Source organism: Sceloporus occidentalis, unplaced genomic scaffold (genome assembly GCF_023333645.1).
Source record: "Sceloporus occidentalis isolate IW3139 unplaced genomic scaffold, rSceOcc1.0.p SCAF_2, whole genome shotgun sequence".
NCBI lineage: Eukaryota > Metazoa > Chordata > Lepidosauria > Squamata > Phrynosomatidae > Sceloporus > Sceloporus occidentalis.
In genome coordinates, this window is record NW_028316982.1 from 212,810,177 (window position 1) to 212,835,263 (window position 25,087).

At 38.2% G+C, this 25,087-nt stretch overlaps 1 protein-coding gene across 1 annotated transcript in view; it reads left to right on the top strand.

The window, feature by feature from the left end:
* The first annotated feature begins 6,939 nt into the window (after positions 1 to 6,939).
* NRIP1 (nuclear receptor interacting protein 1) overlaps positions 6,940 to 25,087 on the top strand; it is a 121,775-nt gene continuing 103,627 nt past the window's right edge. Inside the window, exon 1 of the mRNA XM_089512173.1 lies at positions 6,940 to 6,995. The gene's annotated coding sequence lies outside the window, so the exon portion shown is untranslated. The remainder of the gene's footprint in view (positions 6,996 to 25,087) is intronic.

The following is a 25,087-nucleotide window of genomic DNA, read 5'->3' on the forward strand; positions in this document are numbered from 1 at the left end:
CTAATAGGGTACTAGCATTCTTCAAATTTAGAAACTTTGGTTACAGAGCAATTCTACTATAGCTGAATTAGCAGCTGGGAATTCTGTGAGAAAAAAAATAGTGAAAGCTCAATGATGGCTACAGCTTTAAAAGGGACTGCTCTTGCTTCTTCAAGAAGAAGAATTGAACACAAGGCAGTAGCAGTGAGGAGAAGAAATGAGAATACTGAAACTGGGAACATGTAGGAATATGTCTTGGTTCATGGATGACATGGACTGTGTATTCAAGAGTAAGGCAACAGCAATCACATGCAAAGGTTTCACCATCACCACTGCAGACTTCTTAGTAAGTAGATGAAAATTCCATCTAGAAAATCACTCCTATACAATCTTTCTACAATGTGTAACACAAGAGACATGTGGAAATCATAATATTTAAACTGAGCCAGGCTATTTATAGGAAGAATGATACACAGGAAGACCTTTCAAAAATAGATGTTTTAGTCTGGAAAATCAGTACACAGATGAATCTCGTAGCACTTTGTGTTACTGAAAGAAAGACTAACTGAAAGAAAGAAGTTGCATATGACGAAGTAAACTATGAAAGCTGATGCTACCTGCTTCTTTCTTTCAGTTAGTCTTGAAGGTGCTACAAGATCCCTTTGCAGAAGAGGACTTGTCACTTTAGAAGGTTCACAATGATGACATATTTCTATTTGGATGCTTGTGTTCAATAAGAAGATGGTTGACAAATATTTTGGAGCTCTTTCCAGGAAATGAGCATAATGTAAAGCTTTGTGATCATTAGACTGTTTGCAGAAAGGATGTCTCTGGATATTTAAAGTAGCATGGTCCTGGGGTTTTAAACTGGTGCAGCTGTTTTAGGCTATTTTGGCCAGTCCATATCATCTGTATAAATCATGCACTCTCTCTTCATTTTTTTGTTGTTGTTGTTAAAGCTTCATTACCAAAAGAACTTTACTAGAGAAGGGAATGTTAATAAGTAATGAAACAAAGAGCTCTGTCACAGAGATTAAGTGCCCTTGTGTCTAAATACAAAGTTCATGTAGCAAAGTGCAGCTGTTACTCTGCTTATAACCCTACAGCCGCCTTCTAACCTCTGTTAAAAATCTGTCTGCTGGCTTTCCTGTTACTGTGCTGACTGGTGCAAGGTCCAAGTGAGGTTCAAAGTTCACTGTCTGAAGTCTTGCTGGCTGCGTCCTTTGTGCAGATCTGACAATTTGCAGATAAGCCACCAACTGTTTCTTTTAAAAATTAGCACCAGCAACTCAACAGCTCCTGTTCTTCAGTACTCCCATTTAAACTCTGAGTGCCCATCTAGAGCGAGAGGATAACATATTTCATTGAGCCTTGTGATATAATGCTGGTTTGAGGCTGGGATGCAGTGAGAAGGAGGAACGCAACCTACAAAAAATTAACCTTGCTTTGAAATCACACTTAGCAGAAATACAATGGAAAGTAGGGCTGTTACACAGAAAAGTTTAACAAGATATAGTACAGCCTCTTACATCTGCTTGAAAGATAATCCCAAACTGTTTTACAGTTAGAGCTTTGGGTAAATAGAAGCTTTATTTTCATTGAATATCATGACATGAAGTGACATGAGGAACATAGTTAATTGGAATGACAAGGAATTTTGGCCAGCCGGTCCATTGCACAATTAGTAGTTTGACTCAGTTGCCAAGCTACATATGCTGCCAAGCAGACCGCAGCTCCTGTGGCTTATTGGCACCACTGATGATGGCCCAGCTGCTGAGATCTCAGCCTGACCATTTTGCCAGATGGAATGAGAAAGGGGAAAGCATATTGTAGTTCTTTCATTGTATGGCATGGGTCCTGATTTTGCTTGGGGGGGGGAGGAGTTCAGCAGTAGAGATGAGAAAGTGGAAGATTTGGAGTGACAAAAAACTGAATTGAGAGACTTCCAGCAGGAAGGAGTGCTGATGTGAAACTGAGGAGCGTCTTACAAACTAGAGCCAACCCTAGATAACTGAGTTTTCATAAGAAGACAGATAGTGTGGCAGAAGGCTGGCTCCATTCCTACAGCACTTCTATAGACAGTCCAGACCATGCTATTTTGTCACATCTGAGGCTCTTCCACAATTTTAGTTCATTTTTTAAAAATGTCTTCTTTCTGCTCTGGTTTTATACTGTTTATACTGTGTGTAACATGCACCAAATTAAATTTTCCTCTAATTTCCTGCTTTTGTACTATGGTGTTTCTGTACTGAAGATGCAGTAAGCCATCACAATGTATTCCAGCTGCTAGGGCATCATTAACACTCTTTAGGGAGGAAAATCAAATATTACCTGGTTATCAGATCTGGTGAATGATAACACAGAATATACACAGCTTGAAGAAAAAAAAACACCAAGGCACAAACTTGTAATTAAAAATTAATTTATTTTAATAGCAATGATCACCTGTGGCTTATAACATTTAGATTTTTTTATAGCTAAAATATCTAGTTAGTATAAGAGAAAGACAATACAAACTATTTTCAAAAAAACCTATAATGGCAACCAACTATATTTTGGGCTTTGGAACTATAACTATAACCATTACTTTTTAAATATTGCTTTCTGAGCTCTGCAAAATTGTAAATGGTAAAATAGTGAGAACCTTCTGGAATGACTCTGAGATTTCAGGACAGAGACAGGCACACTGTTACCTGGATTGAAGAAGCGCTATCCATTCAGATATTGCATATTTACAAGGCATGCCTAACTCACAGATCAAGCAGAAGCCCCCCACTATTTGGTAGTGGGGCACCTCTCCAGACCAGTCTTCAAGATGTCACTGCCCCAAAGCAAAACCTGCTAAGTCAGTCCTTTTTAAACCCTATAGGTCGTGTCCCTCATTTTGAAAACATTTACTGTCCGAATTAGTTTAGAAGTCCTCATGGTCAGTGAAGGGAATTAAGCAGTGAGGAAGATTAAGAGACTGAGAACTGGCCAATGAGCAAGAAATGGGAAATAAGGTTTTTATTCAGATTAAAAAAACAAACTCCAATGCACCAACAGACTGCTTCAGAATGAGATCTCCCCACTATTTTTTAAAAAATCTTAGATTAGGGTCTAATAGCTAGTCAAGTTCTATTAACCACAATTTGAAGAGCTACTCTATTTAGGTCATGCTCATCTCAAGTATTTCTCATGCAAATTAAGCACTGATCCGAGTACATTGTTCACCCCTGCACATAACCCTCCTTGCCCTCATCATTCAATATGCCCCCTTTCATCAATTGATTCATATCAGACATTTTAACAACGAAAAACAAACTTGCCATTTAAAAGTCCATTGAACATTAAAACATGGAAACAGCAGCTGATGAAAATGACCATAGAAGACTACTAGAGCAATCAAAATATTTAATAGGAAAGACAGATTAAAAGAATATTTCCAGATGGGCATCATATCTTTCTAAAAATAATGGTTTCCACCAGGTTTTAGAGAGTCTTTTGATTAGGAAGTGAGAGGGGCTCCCCTTGAAGAGAGTTCTAGCATGTAGTAGAGCTGGTATATGGAAAAGTTAATGCTAGCTGGGAGATACTAGGAGTTGTAGTATAAAATAGTAGCTTTTCCAGCCTCTGGGAACAGCTAATGAAAGAGCCCTCTTCCATAGCATCACCTAAATTCATTACACTACAGATGTTGTAATATACAATAAGGCTTGTGAAGAAAATAGACATTCAAGCTTATTTGAGAGAAAGTTACCCTACCTATATCCTAAGCCATTTGGGGATTTAAAGCCATTAGCACCTTTATATTTACCCTACTAAGGGCCCTATTGTCCAGAGGGGTCTATCTCTAACCCTGCTGACTCTGCCATTAGGATCCTCATTGGCATGGGACATCTGCCTGGCACTGCAGATCTCACAGCCATTCAGACTCTTCCTCTTAATTTCCAGAGCAGTGCCACTTTCCTTATGGCTAACTTTCTACCAGTGACTGATTCTTTCAAATGAGAGCTCATCCGCCACTTGGTTCCCATTGGTGGCAGGCACCCACCACCATAGATTCCCCAGATGGCAATGCCTGTGTCTAGATGAGGCCTGGAAAGCCAATGGCAGCAATATCAGGGAGCCCCCAACAAAAGCCTGGTACTCAGCAATATTATGGAAGTCTTCCATGGAACCATTCAGTGAAGGGTGTGATTAAAGGGAATGGTATCATGGATTCAGCCATCTTTTTGACTGGCACCTCTGATGGCAGAACACCCTTGGCAAGTGATCGATGTGGTACAAAAGTAGAACCCGGAGGTGTGGAGATTAGATAAAACTAGAGCCTTGTGGGACATGGAATAGCTATTCCTTTTTCTTTCCCATGATCCTGTTGGGCAGGTTGCATATTTCATAATGGTCCCCACAGATTTCTCTGTCTGCTGTGTGGGCCAGCTTTAGCAAGAGCCAAACATGCTTTGAAAATTGCTGGTTAGCTCTACCCTAAGTTAGAACAAAGATGAAAGTTTTAGTTTCCAATGGAATCCTTGCATTAGGTCAGCAGCAGAACTCCTCATGTGTCTCACCTTCTCTGGGATGGATTCAGCAGGGGATGCAGTTTTTGTTCCAAGGGTTAGACATCAAAGTAAATAGCATGATCTTTGCAATTCCCCCAGGCCCTGTGTTCTTATGAAGTTATCTTTCCTTACCTGCAGTCACACACTCTTGCCTCTGAAGAGGAAGGTCAGAGGGGGTTTCCTTTCCAGACAGCTTCCCGCCTTTGAAAATACACAAAGAGCTTCCTTTTGGCAAGCATAATCTAAAGCTGCAAGCAGTGTTAGGACAAAATAGGAATGGCATGTTCAAGTCCAATAGCTTATTCTTCACTGCTGCTTGTGATTTTCAAGTTCATTCCCAGAGATGCTACAGGTTAGCAAAGAGAGTGTGGCAATGTTTTCTGAAGCCTTTTCAATTCAGTCGGCATTCAGTATTTACAAAAGAATTACACTGAGCCTAGATCCATAAATGGAAAACAATTCAGAAGAGCACATAGATTTTTTTAAAAAGAGTCAGGCAAAGTAAAAGCATAAAGATTTAGATAAATCTTTTACTTCCTTATGGTTTTGAGAAGATGGTTTGAATATTAGTAATTGGTTCACAGTTCACTCTTCCTTAATTGTGTATAAGGTAAATTAAGAACAGTCATAACTTAAGCATCAAGCAGGAAGTGTACAAAAGATGACAAACCCATAAACCCTAACTTGAAAAGTTATTTCTGTTATGCACAAATGCAGCTTTTTAAAACAAACACAGCTATGATTTTTACTTGGTTTGTGATATACTTTGGCCTCCTTTCAGTTCTGGTATTCTTTTAATTATTATCCATAAGGAACCATTTCAATGTACTCACTTGCACAGGTAAATGAAAAGCCCTCATATGAAGAGTGATAAAAAGAGTTATTTCCAAAAGAAGAGTTATTCCAGTACAGACCAAGAATGCATGTAGTCCAATATTCTCTTCCTACATTGGTCAGTCAGTTGGCTATGGAAACCCATCACCAGGACTTTAGTGCAACAGCTCCTTCCATTATCCATTCCTCAGCAACTGATATACAAAAGTATATTGTTTTTGATATGGAGTTAAAATATAGTGAACCTGGCTTATAGCCACTGAATTTGTCCAGTTTCCTTTAAAGGCATCCAAGTTGGCATTCAAAACTACAAGGCAGGCAGTGAATTCCAGTTTAAATATCTCATCTGCCTTCATGTGTTGAATTGTGTAATGTCTAAGCAAATATATTATAGAAACCAGGGTGCTGTTGTTGACATGATAATGCTGTAAGTAGCTGGACCAATGCCCTACTAAATAAGCTTTATTTATAGTGTAGGATTTGGCCCTTGAATTTTGAGTCTGACTTTATCCACACCCTTTGACTACACTGGGATCACTAGGGTTGACGTCACCCAGTGTGGTAACTCATAGTGTCACCCTCTCCCCCATACTGAATCCTTAGTAAGTTTTTTGGTACTAATGTTTTGTACTCATATATCACTGAATGTAATGGTAATGGTAATAATTGTAATTGTAACATAAACAATTTACAGTTGTTTGCAAATTTTATACAACATTTTTAAATTTTGTGCATGAAACAAAGTTTGTGTACATTAAAGGACCAGAGAACAAGGGTGCCACTATCTTAGACACCCATGAAAAAAGTTTGGGTTTTGAAGTATTTCGGCTTTTAAAATTCTAGGTAAGGGAAATTCAACTTCTAATAACAAAAGGAAGTGAAACCAGATTACCGTAATTAGCCAAAAATGTCAGACAACCAGAAGTTTTGACTTGGCACCAAAGGAAATAGAAGATTGGCATTAATTACTCCTCCTTGGGGTGCCACAACAGAGAAGTCTCATTCTGTAGCCAACATGTAACAAACAGTAGAAGGCGCTTTGCAAGAGTTTCCCTTGTGGGTTTTAAGAAGTGGGCAGGTTTCTATAAGGAGAGGTATCCCTTTGGGGTTTGGGGTCCACATTATTTGTGGCTTTATACGCAAGTGACAACACCTTGAATTGGGTCTACAAACCACTGCTGATCCTGTATGGCTGGTGTAATTTGTTCCCACCTGGCTCTACCTAGTAAAACACTAGCAGTCCTATTTTACAGTAGCTGAAGCTTCCAGGATATCTTCAAGGGCAACGCCAGATTAGTGCTGCCAGGTTGGATATGGGGTATAGATACTGTAACTTTAATCCTGAACAGATCATGGAGCAGAATAAGGTACCTTAAAACTCTGCCAAGCAGGATGACGAAACCTGTTCTCTCTTACCTTCCCAACTAACCTTCAGCCATAGCCATCCCCTTCCAAAACAGTTATTACCTCACCGTTGGAGAGAAAGGAAGACGGTGTGGAGAAGCTCCCAATTCTGTTCTTGATGCCTGCACCTCTGTTGCATACCTGCTTGTTCAAGGGTGTAACCCCATCTATAATAAACAATACACCTAATTCACAGAGAGAAGAACCACCTACCCACAGAACCTCTTGAGATTCAAGGTCAGTTTATTGGTTGTCTGTCTCTCATGATGAATTCTTCCATGGGTTCACAATGCATATCTCAGGATTACATGGCTGATCCTATTTCACTGTAGATGTAGTGTTGATAGCTTGATCTAGCAGGCAGCCATATATGTGAATAGGTTTATTTTGGTCAACTGTATTATTGGGGTGGGTTCATCCAGAGGTAGGATATGTTAACTTGTTCAAGTATATGCAAAATTGTGAGTTGTTTGCAAAAGTCAGCCAACAAGAACTGGGGTAAGAAACAGTGTGACAATTTGTGCATGCATATTGAAAGTGAGGCATTTATTTAGCTGGTTCTTGTTGTTTTCTACAGATTCAGATCTTAGCTCCTGACAAGGGATTCAGTGCAGAACTAAAATATGACTGACTTGGCAGGAGTAAAAAAAGGTCATTTACTCTAATGCAATAAAGATAAGCAATAAGTTTCAGTGATGCATATAGTATGTTTTCTGTGCTTCTGTGCACATTCTTTCCTCTCTCAGCAAAACATGGCACCTGAACACAGCAGATTTAAAAAACAAACAAACCCAAAGTAGCCAACCATGCCACTGGGAAAAAAAGAAGAAGAAAAAGATGTCCTGTCATCTGTTGAGGTATAACCTCAAAGCTTAGCAAAGTTCTTTAAATTTTATTATTCAAATCTATCTACTATTTAATCATTTCTAAAGCAGCTGCTGATCCTGCACCTCTCTTGCATAAAAATAAACATTTCTATAAAGCTGTTCAATTCAATAGATGCTTGGAATGCAGGCAGAAAAATAGAAGGTGCAGTATATTGCGACAAACATGTTTAGCAGATTTTTACTGGCTCAGCATTAAATAGACATGAAAATGAAAAGCATTTATATTCATAGAAATTTACTGACATTTTAAAAATAGTAAAGAAAATTTCAAGGGACTAGAAGTTGTGTTTATCCCAGCTTGCTTTCCTTCAGGTTGTCATAACAGCCTACCTAGTCATTCTATATTTATAGCAGATTCCCCTGTCATTTATAATTATGCTTCATGGGAGATGAACTATTTTAAACCTTTTTAGTAATCACAGTTGAAATCACTCAGTGCCAAATAAGATTATTTTAGTTATCTACAGTAATGCAATTTCAGTTATTTATTAGAAAGATCCAAACTGTTGCTAATTTTAAGAAGCAGTTCTGTGAATATCTTTTATGCTGAAACATTAGTGTCAACATAGAACTCTAAATACAAAATTTCAAAATAATGATTCGATGTCAATCAAGCTCCCAGCCACAACACATCCCTTTGGGACACTACTTTTGGATGTTTTCCTTCTCTGCATGATACAGAGCGTAATTGTACCATTTTAACTGTCAGTTCATCTACACTGTAGAAATAATGCAGTTTGACACCACTTTAACTACCGTGTCTACATCCTACAGAATCCAGAAATGTGTAGTTTTGTGAGGCACAAGCATGCTTTGGCAGAAAAGCCAAAATATTTTGTAAAACTAGAAATCTCAGGATTCCATAGGCTGGAGCTGCATATATATATATATTGGACCTGCCACTACATTGTGTACTATTGCAGTCCATAGGCATCTATGGGCTCATAACACAAAAAAGATTAAGAACCCCTGCCTTGGATAGCGAAGATTTCCTGCACAAAATCCTCAATATGTTATAGTTCTTTTGAATTCAAGCAAACTTCTCCTTTCCAGGGTGAGCTTTACCTATAGAACCAAAACTGGAAAGCAGCTGAAATAGCATGAGTAGACACTAAACACAGGTTTTCAACAGGGTTATTTCTAGTGATTCTCTGATATTTAGTGAAATCTTAAACTTCAGCAGTGTGTTTCATTATACACTGCTCATTTGACTTCATTCAAAAGTGTCTGATTATGACCTAGGATGCGGTGTTGAACATGACTGTGTCTAATCTCCCTTGCTTCCTTTGATTTCTGCTTCTCTTTCCAGTTTTAAAATGGTTTGGAATGTTCTGATTTTCCTTGTCCTTTAAAAAAAATTCTGTTTGTTTCTTTTTTTAATTTTCAAAATGCTCTTCAATAAGCTGAAATTCTATCTGTTTACTCAGTCTGGCTCAGGTTTCAAAGATCCAGCCTTGAAGTTACTCTTTGATCCCAAATGGTTCCTTTCATTTTATTAAAGAAACCACCTCTATAGCACTGAGGTTCTGTCTGCTCAGACCAGTATTGTCTGGAGGCAGCCAACAGTATCCTAGCCCTGCTCCAACCTCCCCACCATTACTTCAAGCCCTCCATTCTGACAGTTTGCATGTGCATCCCACTGTGCCACCCAGCATAGCTGCTGCAGTGGTGCTTCACTGCAGCAGAATGAGCTGTCCAGTGATGATCATGTGGCTGAATACCTCATTCTGACCTCAGAACAAGAGACCCACAGCAAAGGCAGACATTCTGGGTGACACAGGATATAGCAGGAAAAAATTTGAAATAGTCACCCAGTGTCAGGACAGGTGGCTCTGGATCTTCTGGGAAGATCTGGAGAAAATGTGTGTTAAGAGGGCTATACCCTGGTTTTGGTGCTGAACAGCCTGGACACCATCTGATCTGTTTGGACCAAAACTGGAGTTTGGGTTATGTGTGATCCCTGTCAAGAGAATGGGAGAAGGATGTTTATTTGACCCAAGTGAATATTCTTCAAGGAAACTCAATCTCTTGATATTATAACAGGAGATGAAGTTAGCATTTTTCACTAAATCAGTTCCAAGCTGGCTTCAATAACAGCTAAGTGTATTACAATAGTCAAACCTCCAAGTAACAAAAGAATAAATCTGCATGACAACAATCTGCCCTGCATAAGAACATGCAGCTGGCATGGCAGGTGTAATTGATTGGAGCTTTTCTGGAGATCACATTTCTGCTTATCAAAAAGAAATTGGGGGGGGGGGGAGGGGAGTGAGGGTAAAATCCAGGCTGTGAAGCCACTCTGAATAATGTGGTATATCTCTGCCAAAACTATACTACTTCAGACTGCATATAACAGTTCACAAGATTAGATTTATTCCAACCTTCCCATTGCACTAGAATTGTCTAATTTTCCTTCGTGCATTTTTTTATATTAAAGTATTTATTTTGCATAGTGTACAGTTGCATAAATTCAGTTTACAATCCAAAGTAGCACCATCTCATCTGATATTTGGGAAGCAAGATCTAGATCCTGTAGGTTAATTTGCTGGAGATGATGTGTGGAAGAATCCCACCTCCTTGTTAAGTCTGAGTGGGGCCGCCACCTTTCTATGCTGCATTGCTTCCAAAGTGATACACATTTCAATGTTCATCTGAATGCAGTAGAAATGCAGATTGGATATGATAACGGTGTTGTTCTCTTCACTGTGTGATAGCAACATGTAGCATCATTCTCAGTTATATAGCCTGCAGTCCCCTCTGAATACTGGAAATTAACTACATTTTTAATTTCACTGAAGAAGGATGAGCTCTTTTCATTAATGTACTGAATTTTTTGCCTGAGAAAGAGCAAACAATGCCAGTTTCCCTATCCCATTTCACATCAAAGTGAATAGCATTCATGGCTAACCAACTTATTTGAACATGAAATCAAGAACATCCCGCAAGCATTCCCCCCCCCTTTCCAGCAGCAAAACAGAACAATAAATTTACTGACATTTTCTTGCAATGTCTTGATAACCAACTTCTGCTGCCACCTATAATAGCAGCCTTATTCAGGTATAGTATGGCCAGCACCAGCCCTGGTCATACTGGATGTTGGGCAGGCCTTTCTTTAGCTCCTCCGCATAAGGTTATGAGTTTTAGCACACAGTCTGAAATGGTCCCACAGAAATAATTGAAGTTTAAGCTATTTTTTTTGGGGGGGGGGTCCATTCTTTCAGCAGCTATGAATCCTCCTAACGCTTTGACAATACTAAGCTGATCAGATTTTATGACCTAATTAAATCTTATGTTTTGAACGTCAAACTCAGAGTGGGCAACCAGCGGTTCTACAGGGGTGTAGGAAGTGTATACCACATTGAGTGACACCTTGGGGCAGTACACTTACTGAGACTGTTGCAACTGCTAGGCAATCAAGAAAGAGTGTCGCCTCCCTTTCTCACTTGCTCAGCAGCTGCACAAGATTCCGAAGGGGCCACCTGGAGGCTGCAGGACTGTCCCCTAATAGTGATTTGTCCAGGCAGTAGGTGGCCAGCTGGGGGGCAGATGACCAAGGTGACAGGAGGACACCAGGAACCCCCCACCAGTCCTTTCTGGGCACCCTCACCAGGTGTCACCAACTGAAATGACACCACTGGGTCCTCCAGATATTGTTATACTTCAGTTCCCATCATTTCTCACCATAGGCTATGCTGGCTAAGACTACTGGGAAGTACAGTCCAATAACACCTGGAAGGCCCCAAGTCAGATCTAAACAACTGGGCCAAAGAATCTTGTACCGACATCAAAATGCTGGTGCTACCAGCTTTACATTATTTCTTTGCTTCTTTTTTTTGTTTGTTGTTTGTCCTTCCTTTCTTTATGTAAACTGCCCTGGAATCTCTACCAAAGAGCATTTAAATAAATAAAAATAAAATTAAGCACATGCAGATATGAAACATCATTAATTGTGCTACAAATTAACTCCATTTCCCCCTTTATAACATTCTCCATTTGTAATTTATAATCATATTTCAGCTGTGTGAAAAACAAAAATATAAGAAGGCAATTGAAAAGGTAAAAGTCAGTTACTCTGCATTAACTAGGAATAACAATCATTCACAAACACAGTATATATAGAGGGTAGGCAAATCTGTACAAGAATAGAAGACAAGGGGAAGTTAGAATTAAGAGTGAAATGAATGTCAGTGGCAAAAGATTGGGTTGTCTTGGTAGACGATAATTAACACACTATAGGGTGCGAGGCCATGTTCTAAAAACAAGTGATAATTATTCACATACGGAGAGGCTGGTGGAGTTAGCCACAGGAATTACAAAGGGTTTAAAAAAATCAAACCAGCAGTAAAACTCTGAGAACAAAGCAACAAAAAGAAACATGTTGTGACAATTATAAAGAAGTTTTTTAAAAAAAGTCTTGTTATTTCAAAACATCTCAGAACTTGAAATATTTGTATTGATCATATATATATGCAGTATATGATTCTTATGACATGTACCCTGGTTATCTCAGTAAACAGAAGCATTCATTCAGTCTTTAAGTTTACTCTGATTTATGGTGATCCTAGTGTTTTCTTGGAAAGATTTATTCAGATGTGGTTTTCCATTGGATTCCTCTATATACTGAGAGTGTGTGACTTGCCCAAGGTCACCCTTGCTGTGGCAGAACAGAGATTCAAAATATGACCTCTCACATCAAATTGCAGAAGCCATACCCTACATGCAAGTATGGAGGTTGGGTTGGGATGAACACAATTCTGCTGTGAATATGAAGTATGTTCCTGCACAATAGTATGTGATAAGGCAAGATCCCTTGATGCTCCTGAGACAAGTGATTCTTCTCATCAGCTACTTAGGGAGAGATGCCACTGTCCACTGAGCACTCTATCTGAGTTGGGATCAATCACTTTCAACCAGTCACTTTATTTATATCCTTTATTTTTCCCAAGAGTGGGAAGACAGCTAACATCCAAAAAGTTAAGGTTAAAGTGATAATAAACTGTCAGTAGAATTAAAATAAGATGAAATATTAATTGAAAAGTACATCTTAAAAGAGTGTAGCACCAAAACACAAAAACCATAACATAGAAAGGTCTTTGCTTGATAACAGGGATGAAATTCTTCACTATTTTTGTGTTCTCAGAGAAGCACCAATTTGACCAATTTTCTTCCTGTTGTGAGAAAGCATTTGAAAACTGCTCATCAATTCAGTATGTATTCAGTGCAAAAAATTGCACTTTTTGCATCCTTTGTTGTGAAATGTAATATCTACTAACAAACAAGCAATACATATAACTTAGGGCCCAATCCAGATGGGCCTTTGCGGTGCCCTTGTCATTTGCGAGGGTTGCCTGGTGGGCTGAGAGCCAGACACGGCATGTACTGGTGATGGCACAGCTGTGATGTCACCGCACTGTTGCTGGCGCTTTGGGGCGGTGGAAGTGCACCGCAAAAAGGAGCCACTTCCCGGCACTCCCTTTTTATTGTTCAGGAGCGTTGCACAATTTGGCTGCTGCGGCGCTCCTCTGAAGCAAACAGGTGCTGGAGACGTGCCTCTTTCTGGCGGTCTGTACTCCTCCTTAGATGTTTTTTTTTAAGATTTCTATAAGGCATACTATAGATTATGTATTTTTCAGCCATTATTCACTATTATAATAAAACTTTTTTGTTGTTGTTGAACACTGTCCATGTACTTTGGACCTTACAGAGGTCCTAGTATCTATGTTCAAAAGAGCTTACAAACTGGACTACTGAAAGTTCAAGCAGCTATAGCTGTGGGAAAGCAGGGAAGCAAGAATGTATGCTATTGATTGTATACTATCTAGCTTTTTATACACTGGTCACCTGGCTCTCAATACGAGTCAATAGATGTTTAATTTCTTTTAATGGTAACATAAATAGATTCCTACATTAGCAATCAATTCCTAACTCAGCTTGATTGGTTTTTAAAGGGGGAAAACCTTAAGTCATCATTACAAGTGTCTTGTGTGGTTTCAGTTCATCAGCAAAACATAAAATTAAAGAGTCACTTTGAAATTGAATCAGATATGATCTAAAAAAGTGAGTATAGTATGACAGCTTCAGCTGAAGAGATGGCATGTGCTAAAAGCCTTCTGAAAATTGTAGATGCAGACTGTACTTTTGAATTTTTTATTCATTTGTTTTATTTTTATTCCACCTTTCTCCCAAAGTGGGATCCAAGGCGGTTAACAAACATAAAATTTGAAAACATACAAAGTTAAAAATAATAATCTAAAACCAACTCACTCATCCCCCAATAAAACCAAGCCTGCAAGATCTTAAAAGACCAGTTTAAATAAAAAGGCCAGCAGGGAGGGAGCCAGGCTAGCTTCCCATGGAAGGGAGTTCCACGGGTGGGAGCCACTGAATTGGACTTAATCTTTCAGAAAGTATATTCAAATATTTTCCTCTCAGTTTTTAAACTGCCAAAATGTGAACCCAGACTATTGCTCTTAAAAAGCTTACCTGGAAATAATTCTTACTGATCATGAGGGCTTGCTTTTGAGTCAACATGCATAGGATTATACTATAAATAGTTTATAAATCACAGTATCTTAATAAGCAGCCTCTCTCTCTCATGCACTTTTAAGTTATCCTTCAGGTTTAAAGTTATTTCACTACATTTTCTGCTAAATTTGTCCTCCAGTTTTTGAGATATAATTCCCTCCCCCAACTTTTTCATGATTTGGTTATTTGTGTTACTTGCAGAACCATCAACAACAAATTAGGAAGCATTTTACCCATTTTGCTCAATATTTGATAAATAGGAGAAGTGTGTTCAACACAGATAAGTGACATAGAAGAGGGGACAGAATGGGATTGAAATACTAAAATCCCCATTTTGAAAGGGACTGAAATACTGCAAGGAAGAAGACCAAATAAGAGAAGGACAAAATAAATAATTTCTCCCATAGTTGATTAGTATATACATGCACTTAGAGCTGTGAATATGTGTGCTTAGCAAGCTGTTTCAAACACTGCTAAGTTGATGCCTACAAAGAATCCCTATTGTGAGAAAAATACACCTCTACGTGGTTGATCTTGGTAGAATCCATATACATATGGCTTCCTGTTTTGTATAGACATATGAGATGAGCCAGCTCTTCTCTTGCCTCTTCTAACATCTTTATCTGAGATTGTTTCGTATGATGCATTGAGACAATGTGCCTGCAATTGTGGAAATAGTTGTTTCCTACTGATGTGGCAGTGGTTTCTAAGGCCGTGTTTGCACTGCAGAAATAATCCAGTTTGACACCACTTTAACTGCCATGGTTCAACGCAGTGGAAGCCTGGGTACTGTAGTTGCTGTGGCATCAGAGCTCTCTAATAAAGAAGGATAAATGTCTTCTGCCCCACTGATGTGGAACCAATCACATTTTCATATATGCTTTTACTTTGGATACGGATTGATCAATTGATCAAGACCTTGTCATCAGAGTTTTTCCCAGACAGAGAATTTTGTAATGAGAAATATTAAGGTTCTGAATATTTTGATTTGGCTTTCTGACATGATGTTTGAATTGACTGTCTCCAAATACACTCATATCACTCACAAACTGGTTATACTATAAACTTATTTCCTGTAAAATGTAGGGGGGAAGCAGACTGGCATGAAGGGGTAGCTTGAAACCTCCCCTTCTGAAGATGGATTGGGGCCATGGGAAACACATGCTGCAGTCCCAATCTGCCTTCAACCCGGCCAAAAAAGGAGCAGTTAAGATCTGATTTGCCCGCCCCGTGGTGGCCCCATAGCACCTTTATGACACTCTGATGGCATGCAGCATGTAAATGTTACATGCCGGAGCATCATGAAGCCTCCCATGTCTGGGCAGCCACCCAACTTCTGGCAACTTCAGTGTGGCTTCATGATGTGCAGTATCAAAATACTGTGCTCCAAAGCTACTGGGACGGTGGCTTAAAAGGGCCATCTATTTGAGCCCTTTGAAATTGTTCCTAATCGATGACGGTAGTCACTCAACTGGATATGTGCTTACATTTTATTTATTTATATTTATTTATTTATTTATTTATTTATTTATGGGACTTACACCTTGCTTTTCAGCCTAAAGTCTCTCAGAGCAGCTTACAGATAGTTATTCAGATGCTTAGCTGCCCTGAGGTTTACAATAAAACATTGAAATTTACAATAGTCAATGCAGGGGGAAATGCTGCTGATCCACATTTATTAAATATTCCCTCTTCAAAGAGAATATAAAGCCATTAATTTTACAACCTAATTTCTGATTAGATTTAACAGCATCACTGATGGACTGCATAGATTTGATCCATTAAAAGTGATGACTATTCAGTTCCATCATTATAAGTGGAATTCTACCCAGTACTGCCAAGTATGGTAATATGCTAGGAATAAGTGAATCTCTGGATTTTCCTCCCTTTTCTTAATTTATTGGTGTTTCTATTTAGGCATATTATACTTTATCAAAATCTGCTGGAGTATCTTTCAGAAGTGACAAGGAAACATATATAGCAAAATCTTTCCTAACGTTCCAGTTTATATATTTGTGTGTGTGTGTGTGTGTGTGTGTATATATATACATACACACAAATCAATGTGCATTGGATTTTTTCTTCAGAAGCTTAAAGTATGATGAAATGGCATATTTATGGACTAAATCTATGCATATAGTTGGAGGAGTCTCCTTTATTATCTTCATTTGGTTTGCTTAAATACCTCTTTTCTGTTCAGAACAGATATAGTAGCTTTTTATTTGCTGAAGGATTCATTTGCAAGAGCTGTAGCAGCTAATATGACTAATAAGTGAGATGGAAACTCCATTCTTATTTACGGAATAAATATGTGTACAGTGGCAGGATTCCCTTTTATTAAATTAATTTGACTTGATTTGGTTAAATATACTTTTTTTTGTTCTGAACTGATGTAACAATTTGCTATTTGTATTTCATTTACAGTGAACTATAGAAGCTAAAAACTATAAGCAACTATGGCGGTATCCAGACCAGCACAAAGTACCAGCCTGGATACTTGCTAGAGTTGCCTCAGGGCATCCTTTCCAGACACCCCGCAACCCTAGCACGTAACCGCTGCATTGTAATGGCGGCGCCCTGTCTACATGGGCGCCACCATTATGACATCACGGCTGCACCGCAGCCAAATGTTGCAGCACGGACATGACATCCTGGCGCTGCTGCAGGGTGCTTGTGGCACCCTTTCAGCAGCGCCAGAAGGAGCTCTGTTTTGGAGCTCCTTCCACTGTGCGTATCGCTGGTGCGGCCTTTAAACGTCTGCACCAGCAATACAGAGAGAAAGGGGCCTGAAGACCACAACATTATGTTTTCCAGTTAAAATATCTAGCAAAGTGCAACTTTTTGGATATTGTTGGCCTGTAAATCTCAGCATTCTTCACAATTGGCAATGGACTAGGACTGATGAGAACTGTAATCCAAACACAATTGCAAGGGTGCCCCATGCACATCCATAACCTAACCAGGATCTAATGTCCATTGATTTAAGTGGGAAAGAGATAAGCATAACGTCACTTTCCACTAATATCAAAGTCCTTTAAATAAAATGCTTATGGTGGATTGAACCCATAGAGTCTATATGCTTTGAGTCCCATTTGGGAGAAAAGCAGGATATGAATCAAACAAATAAGTAAATAATACAATAAAATAAGGATATAAACAGGCAGCATCAATGGAAATAATCTTCCATGACAACATTTTTTTTGTTCAAAATTAAGACAAAGAGAAAGAAAGAAATCAGTGTCCAGTATTTTTGGACTAAAAGCTTTGCTAAAGTGACAGTGAAATTTCCATCTTAAGGACACATTAAAGGGATGCACATTAGCAAAATGAAGAGTAATTTTTTATTCACCCCAAAATTGATTAAAAAATCACAAACATTATGATTGATTTTCAAAGAGCTCAACACTTATTCATTTCAAACAATATAGTTGTTAACTCTCTGCTATTTTAATTCACTATTTTATCCTTTATATATTTCCTTGCTCAAACAAAAAGAACAGTACTTTTAACCCTAGACATCAAATGCAAAAATATGGCAAAGTAGCCTACATTTCTGCCTAGCCTCAGATCTCAGCCAAAGCCTTTGATCACCCAAAATATACAAAGTTTGGGGGCAGTATCTTAAAGACAAGGTTACTATTCAGATATTTGTTGAATTCCCACATTCATGCCCAACTTGGATCAGAAAAATACTTACTATTCAATCATAATAATTATACTAGAATTCTCAGCTTTTTTAAAAAAAATTTATTGTACACTTAAAATTTCTGTCACTAGAATATCATAGTTAAGAATGTGTCTATGAAGACTCACTACCTTGGAAAATGATAGTAGAATGTAATTTTCAAATAAGAACACACAAAATTTGTCCTTTTATTTCTGTATTCCTACATGCTGACATTGGATATTCGATATACTTATAAGCAAATACCATTTTTACAATACAGATTTCAAATCATTGTTGCATGTAACTTTCCACAATTGACAACACTGTCTGGGCAACATGAATAGGAAGGACTAAGGCAAGGGCTACCTTGTTATTTCCAGCAAACTACTAGAGGTTTTAATTTGGGCTCTATAATGTAAACTTAGACTGGATTTTCATGATGAGTCAGTTAAGAGGCTTTGAGATGATGAGAAGAGCCATTTATAAATAACTCTCTTTTGTCTATTTTTAACTGCAGAAAATTGATAAGCATCTAGGCTTTCACCATTCCCAATGAGTCCATGTGGTAATAACACTGTTGGAAGTAGCCGGTTGAGCTGATAGATCAGTTATTGACACATAAATGAAAGCCAGTTTCACACCAATGAGATTTTTTTGTTTGTTTTTTTGCATTAAGGTAGTTTAGCTGTGCTGAATGTTACAATCAACCACAATAGAAGCCAATGGAAACTCTTTCAGAGTTTGGGAATATGTTGGATTACATGTGCTTTATCTTTTATATCTATTCTGAGACAAAATACTCATCATACCGAAAGGTTAATCTAGATGAGATGACAATATTAGCATTGGAAATATACTACAGGCATTGATAAGAAAATGGGAAGGGAATGTACTACTACAAATGAGTGAAACCTTTTCCCTCATATATACTGCATTAAGTGTTATATACCAATGTAAAAGCTGGAATCACGTTATAAATAATTGTGGAAGAAATTCTTTCTCAGAGACCATGTAATTCCCATTCCTGATGCAGCCAATTATTCCTCAAGCAAATACATGGACTTTCCTCTCTCTTTAGACGGTGGTTGGTGACCTAACCAACCACTGCACAAGGCCAAGGCTATGGTAAACATTGTTCACTCAGTCAGGGAACTATGGGTCCAGCATATGCTAAAAGAATATATGGTTGTGGCCAAAGAATGTAAGACATTTTGCTAAGCAACTGGTAACATATTCAAACCTCAGTGAGGAAGAATTATTGAATAGTATATTATATTATTTCATCCATTTAAGTACATATGGTGAAGCTCTAGATGTTTCAACTAAAATATACAGTAAGACAGGTACAGAACTGGAATGTAAATGTCAAATGTTGATAATGCACCACTGCCAAAATTCTGCTTCTATCACATAGGCAGGAATCACCTAAATCCCATGGATAAATGGAATGTGAATCTGGGAAAATCCCACAAAAGTGGGATTGTTTTCAGATGACATCAGGCTAACTGAGCATTAACCTGACATTAACTTGTGCAAAAAGTGGGCAAAATTGCCCACTTTTTACTTTTGGGATTTTCCTAAAAGTAAAAAGCGGCCGATTTGTCCCACTTTCTGCACAAGTTAATGTTGGGTTAATGCTCAATTAGGCCGACATGTCTGAAAACAATCCCACTTTTGTGGGATTTTCCCAGGATCTAAACACCATTTATCCATGGGATTTAGGCACTTTGCCTCTCGTGTGATGAGGTCCTATGTTGTTTAGTAGAGCTTCTAAAATGAATGCCATACTGACAAAGCCAGCCAGAATGACTTTGGATGCCTAAGCAAAATACTAAAATGGCAGTCATATGCCATATGAGGGTAAAAAAGTGGATTGACCACCTTCCTGTTCTAAACTAATGATACAGTTATTGACTACCAGTTTAATAACATAACATCCAACATTACCACTTTAACAAGATAGTCAGCATTTATTTAGTGCTTTAGAGTATTTCAAGAGCTTCACTTAAACCAATTATCATTGTAATGAAGGTATTCTTGTGGAAAATAATATTTTCCCAAGTACAAAGTACTCTTTGTATAATAGAAAAAATATTATTTTGTTACTGCAGAAATTCTGTCTCAAACTGCAGACAACAGCAAAGCAAACTTATGTTTATTTTACAAAAGGCCAGTTATTCAGAAAGAATATGAAAAAAATCAGTTATGCTGATGCCATACTAGTGAAGTCTATGGAAAACAATTGTCATTTGAGAAGCAGTGACTTTTAAAGGGTTAACTACAGTACCTTATAAAATACTTTAGAATACATCTACACAGTAGAAATAAAACTTTACATCTGTCCTAGACACCTGGGATTTGTAGTTTTGAGAAGCACCAGCACTCTTTGGCAAAGAAGGCTGAAGCTCTTGTAAAACTACAAATCCTGAGCTTTCATACAATGGTGGTACAGCATTTGAAGTGCTTTATTTCTACAACACAGAAGCATTCTTAATAACCTAAGCCTTAAGAATGTTTCTGTTCATCTGGGAAGGGTTTTTTTTTTAATTTCTTTCTGTGCAATATGTCTTTCCTCTTTATATCCCAGAGTAACAGCTCCAATTTATACAAAATTAAATTTGGATTCTTTAGATACATCCTACAACAGCTGTTCATTACATCTCATGGTCTTATCAAAGAGTTTTCAAAGTAATCACTTGCACAAACACAGCTGTTTGATAACATGGAAAGGCAGTAAGGGAAGCTTCCACACCTAGGAGGGAGAAACACCCTGTGATGACAGTTGTTAGTTGGTGTTAGATGAGTCAGACTGCTATCCTGGCCCTCCAGCCTTTAATCAGATTTATAATCAACGTGACAAAGCTTTATTTGCCAGGCAACAATGCTTTGCTTTAGCACAAACCCGCTGGTCAAATCGACCCAGACGGCTTCCTAGCATGCTGAGCACTGGGAAGGTTTTCATTAAAGTATTCCCACAGTGTATCAGCATGGAAATCCAAATGACAGCGACTGACCCTGCTGCTTTCCAAATTATGTGATCATGTCAAACATCCTAGAAATAAAACAATATCTTCTGGATAGATCTTCCTTCTGGAAAGGATTCATATACACCTCTTCAATGTATGTGATTCAAACCCTGGTTCCCCAGTGTCCAGTTCCAACACTCAGACCACTACATCATTTTGGCTTTCAACAATTAATAGAGGCCTCTAAATACAAATGAAACATAATTGTCTTTATAATAATATATACATTTTGGTAATCCTAGAAAGCCATTCAAAGATGACATAAATTAGAACTGCAGCATATCTTAAAGAAAATGCTGGTTTCATGTTGGTAACAATGATGTATGTCTCAAAAGAATTAACCATGCAATTTTCCATTTGTACCACATTGCATCCATCCAATCCGGGGTAACTTTTACTGTCAGGAAAACCCTCTTTGGAGAAAGAGGGATCAAAAATTCTCTCATTTGTAATCAGATCTCTTAAAAATAGCAATATAGGCCATTATCCTCATCCTTCACAGGTTTACTTTTTGGTCCATGTAGATGCACACTTTTGCTTACCATGCAGGAAGTCTATATTTAAACTTCTGGTCTTTCTGTGCTTTTATGTAGCTGTACTGAAGAGGCAGGCCACCACAGAAAGAAAAGAAAAGATAGCATACATATACACCAAAGGCATGCATCAGGTCAGTTAGATGCTGCAAGTATATGAAGGCTTTACTGCAGCATTAAAGGGATCAGCTGGTCTGACATGGCCACATAATGAAAAGACTACAGCATTCAGGTCTTTTGCCTATTGCTCTCAGACTTCAGAGCATGGTTGTCTGATCTATGTGTTAATAATGCAGAACTCTCTGATTCTGAATAGTGAGAAGTATATTTTTAGCACAGCTATCCAGCTAAAAGAGGACAGTGACTTTCAGGAGCATACCAGGACATGCAAGGAAAAAGGCAAAAATAAGAATATACTATCTATAACAGCTGTAGACTGACTTTCTTAATAATATTATTACCACATGTTTGAAACCAGAAGTTAGAGAATATATGCCTATAGGGTAGGCCCTTGGTATCCCCCATGGATACAAAAATCTGTGGATGGTCAAGTCCCATTAAATACAGTGGTGTAGTAAAATGGTGTCTCTGATATAAAAGTGCAAAATCAAGGTTTACTTTAGGATTTTTAAAAAAATGTTTCAAACTGTGGATGGTTGAGTCCATGAATAAAGAACCTGTGGATATGAAAGTCTGACTGTATATGCCTTGTTAAGTGTTATAGTTATTCTGTACCATTCCAGCATAGTGCAGTGGTTTGAGCATTAGACTATGACTCTAAGGACCAGAGCTGAAATCCCTGCTCAGCCATGAAACTCACTGGGTGACTATGTGCAGGTCAAACTCTCTCAGACTCAGAGAATGCCAAACCCATCTGAAGAAACTAGCCAAGAAAACCCTGTGATAGGTTCACCTTAGGGTTACCATAAGTCGGAAAAGACGTGAAGGCACACAGCAACAACAAACCATTATATATAACCATGGCAAAGCACTTTCATCTCAGAAGTGACACAAAGGTTCCATATACTATGAATCCTTTTGCTGTTGTTTTGCCTTTCATGCTCCGTAGTTATGGTAATATCATGAGACTGAAAAATTGCTGCATTGTAAACAGTGAAAGAATCCATAGTATCTGTTCATCCAACAACAAACTCAACTAGTGAGTGGTGACAGAGTTTTAACCAACATAGAGCCAATGAAAAACAAGAGGGAAGTATGAATTAGGGTGAGGGGACTCCTAGGCTTGAAAAGATATTTTAGGAAATAGGGAAACAACTCTATTCCCCTGAAGCAGCTTCTGCCTCTTTGAAAAATAAATTTAAATAGTACAATGAGGACGGACCATGGCCAGTGTCAATATAAGGCTGAGGGCATAGTGGAAGAAAATGAAAACCCAGGGAGAGGGGAAAGAGAATGGAATATCCCTGAAAAGGGCATGAGTAGCTAGAACTTTGTGCAAGAGTTCACACTGCAACATTTTGTTGCAAACCCTATGTGTATTTGTGATGTTTCTGAAATCTGAATAGTTAAACCCAGTTTTACATGGTGACATACCATTTCTATAACCATTCTGTCATGTGTAATTACTATATGAAAATTCCATATCTATCTCCTCCCTGCCCAACCCATTTGGTTTTAATGTCATTCTTTACAAACTCTATGAAAACTGTATCTGAACTGAGTGACAATACACCTAAGGCTATACCATGTTATAATATCCTTCATTTTGTTTGACAAATGAAACAGAATTCTAACTAAATCACTGTCTGGCCTTCTCAACTGCTTAAATATAGCAATAAAAGTAGAACTGTAAATTAAATCTGCTACGAATGCAATTATTTTTTGTCTTTCTTCTTGCTTCCCCCACATTCCTTTTCTTTTACTATCTTACAGAGCATATATTAATTTATATGACTTGAATATAGCCATTGATTGAAATCATTTTGTAAGACTGAACCTAATATGTAGCCCATATTAACCATAATAAACTGTTATCTTGAATAATATTCTAAATCCATTTAGGCCCAATTCAGATTCTTCTGCAGAATTTTGCAGTGCTCTTGAGTGGTATATTGCCTGCCAGAGAGATCGGTACCCAGCATGAGACATCACAGTCCCTGCTCTCCCCAAATCAAAGCATATTGTAGATGAGATTTTCCTTTAAAAGGTGTCAGAAGCAACCCTTTACACTAAAGGAATTGCTTTCTAGCTGATACCAAAAGATTATGCAGTCATTACCGAGGTCCTCTATCTAATTGTTTTAGCAACTTAGATGTTTGAAACCATGTACTGTACTCCAGAGTAATCCCACTGGTAATCACCCATCTACATAGTATATCAATACAGCAAGTCTTATTTGTCAGAACTAAGGGCCCGAACAGACAGGCCAAAATAAAGCTGCTTCGGGTCACTTTGGAGCTATGCTGTTTAAATGACACACACATCTTAAGAGGCCAGAAGCTGAGCCAAAGTTGTGTTCCAGTCCTTAGGACTGCAGCACAGCTTTGGCGCAGCTTCCAGCCTCTTAGGACGCATGCAACATTTAAACAGTACACTTCCAAAGTAGCCCAAAGCAACTTTATTTTGGCCTGTCTGTTCAGGCCCTAAGACTTTTAAAAAGAATTACACTCTGAAATCTGAATAAATGCAGATGTTTGCATTGCTGGAAGAGAGCAGCTGGTCAACAAGCTGTCTTCTGCCCCAAAGCCAGATATCACACCTCCACCTGACAGCCACAATTAGCCCACATAAAAACCCACCACATTGTCATGTGCGATCCAGTGATGCAACTGTATATCCGCTTTTGCGCAATGACCAGGAGCAGCTTCTTTCCTTTATAGAAATTTTTGAGGGTGTTTGACAGCTGCACCATGCTAAAATTGAAGATGAGAAGAATAAAACACAGGTATTCCAGATCGATGACTCTGCCAGATTCTGCTTCTTTCACATCTACATTTTTAATATATCAAGCCCTTTCTTTCATGTTCATAAAGAAATTTGCAAATGTTGGAAAGTTCCTGTCAAAAAACGAGCCAACTGAAATCCTCAGCTACCTCTAGCTGATATGCATTCAACCTTGATGGACACACACCCCTGTATCACAACCTACATTTTGATTTCCTGGGATATAATTGGAAATATATTTATCTGTGAAAGTTTGAGGACTAATAAGTATTGCTTAATGAGGTTCAGGGATTAGGGATCATTGGTTAGATCTCACACGGAGAAGCTCCCAAATTCACTTTTATCCCATGAGTCACCTCTACCCAGCTTGAGTTGATGTGAAGTTTACTTGATATTTTTATGTTTGTTTTCCTTTCATGCATCCTTAACAATATGTCTGTAGGTTTAGAAGGGGCTTCTAAAACCTCTTCCTTACTTTAATCTTCAAAATCTTTAAAGTCTTTTTGGTGGAGTGGACTGGTTCCTGTATGACATTTTGCAAAAAGAAGTTACTTGTAATTTGTGACTTTAGTGATGTGATTTTAAAATATGTTTGTTAGCCTTGGATACCTGTGGTGAAGGGTAAGACATAAATGAAGCAAAATTATATGAATGCACCCAGCCGACAAACCTCTGCATTCATGCTTTCCATAGATGTTATCTCTCGTTTTTTTAATCAAAATGGTTTACAATGTATTTAAATTTGTTCTTTTGGACTTGCATCACACTCTTTGAACCACACATTCGT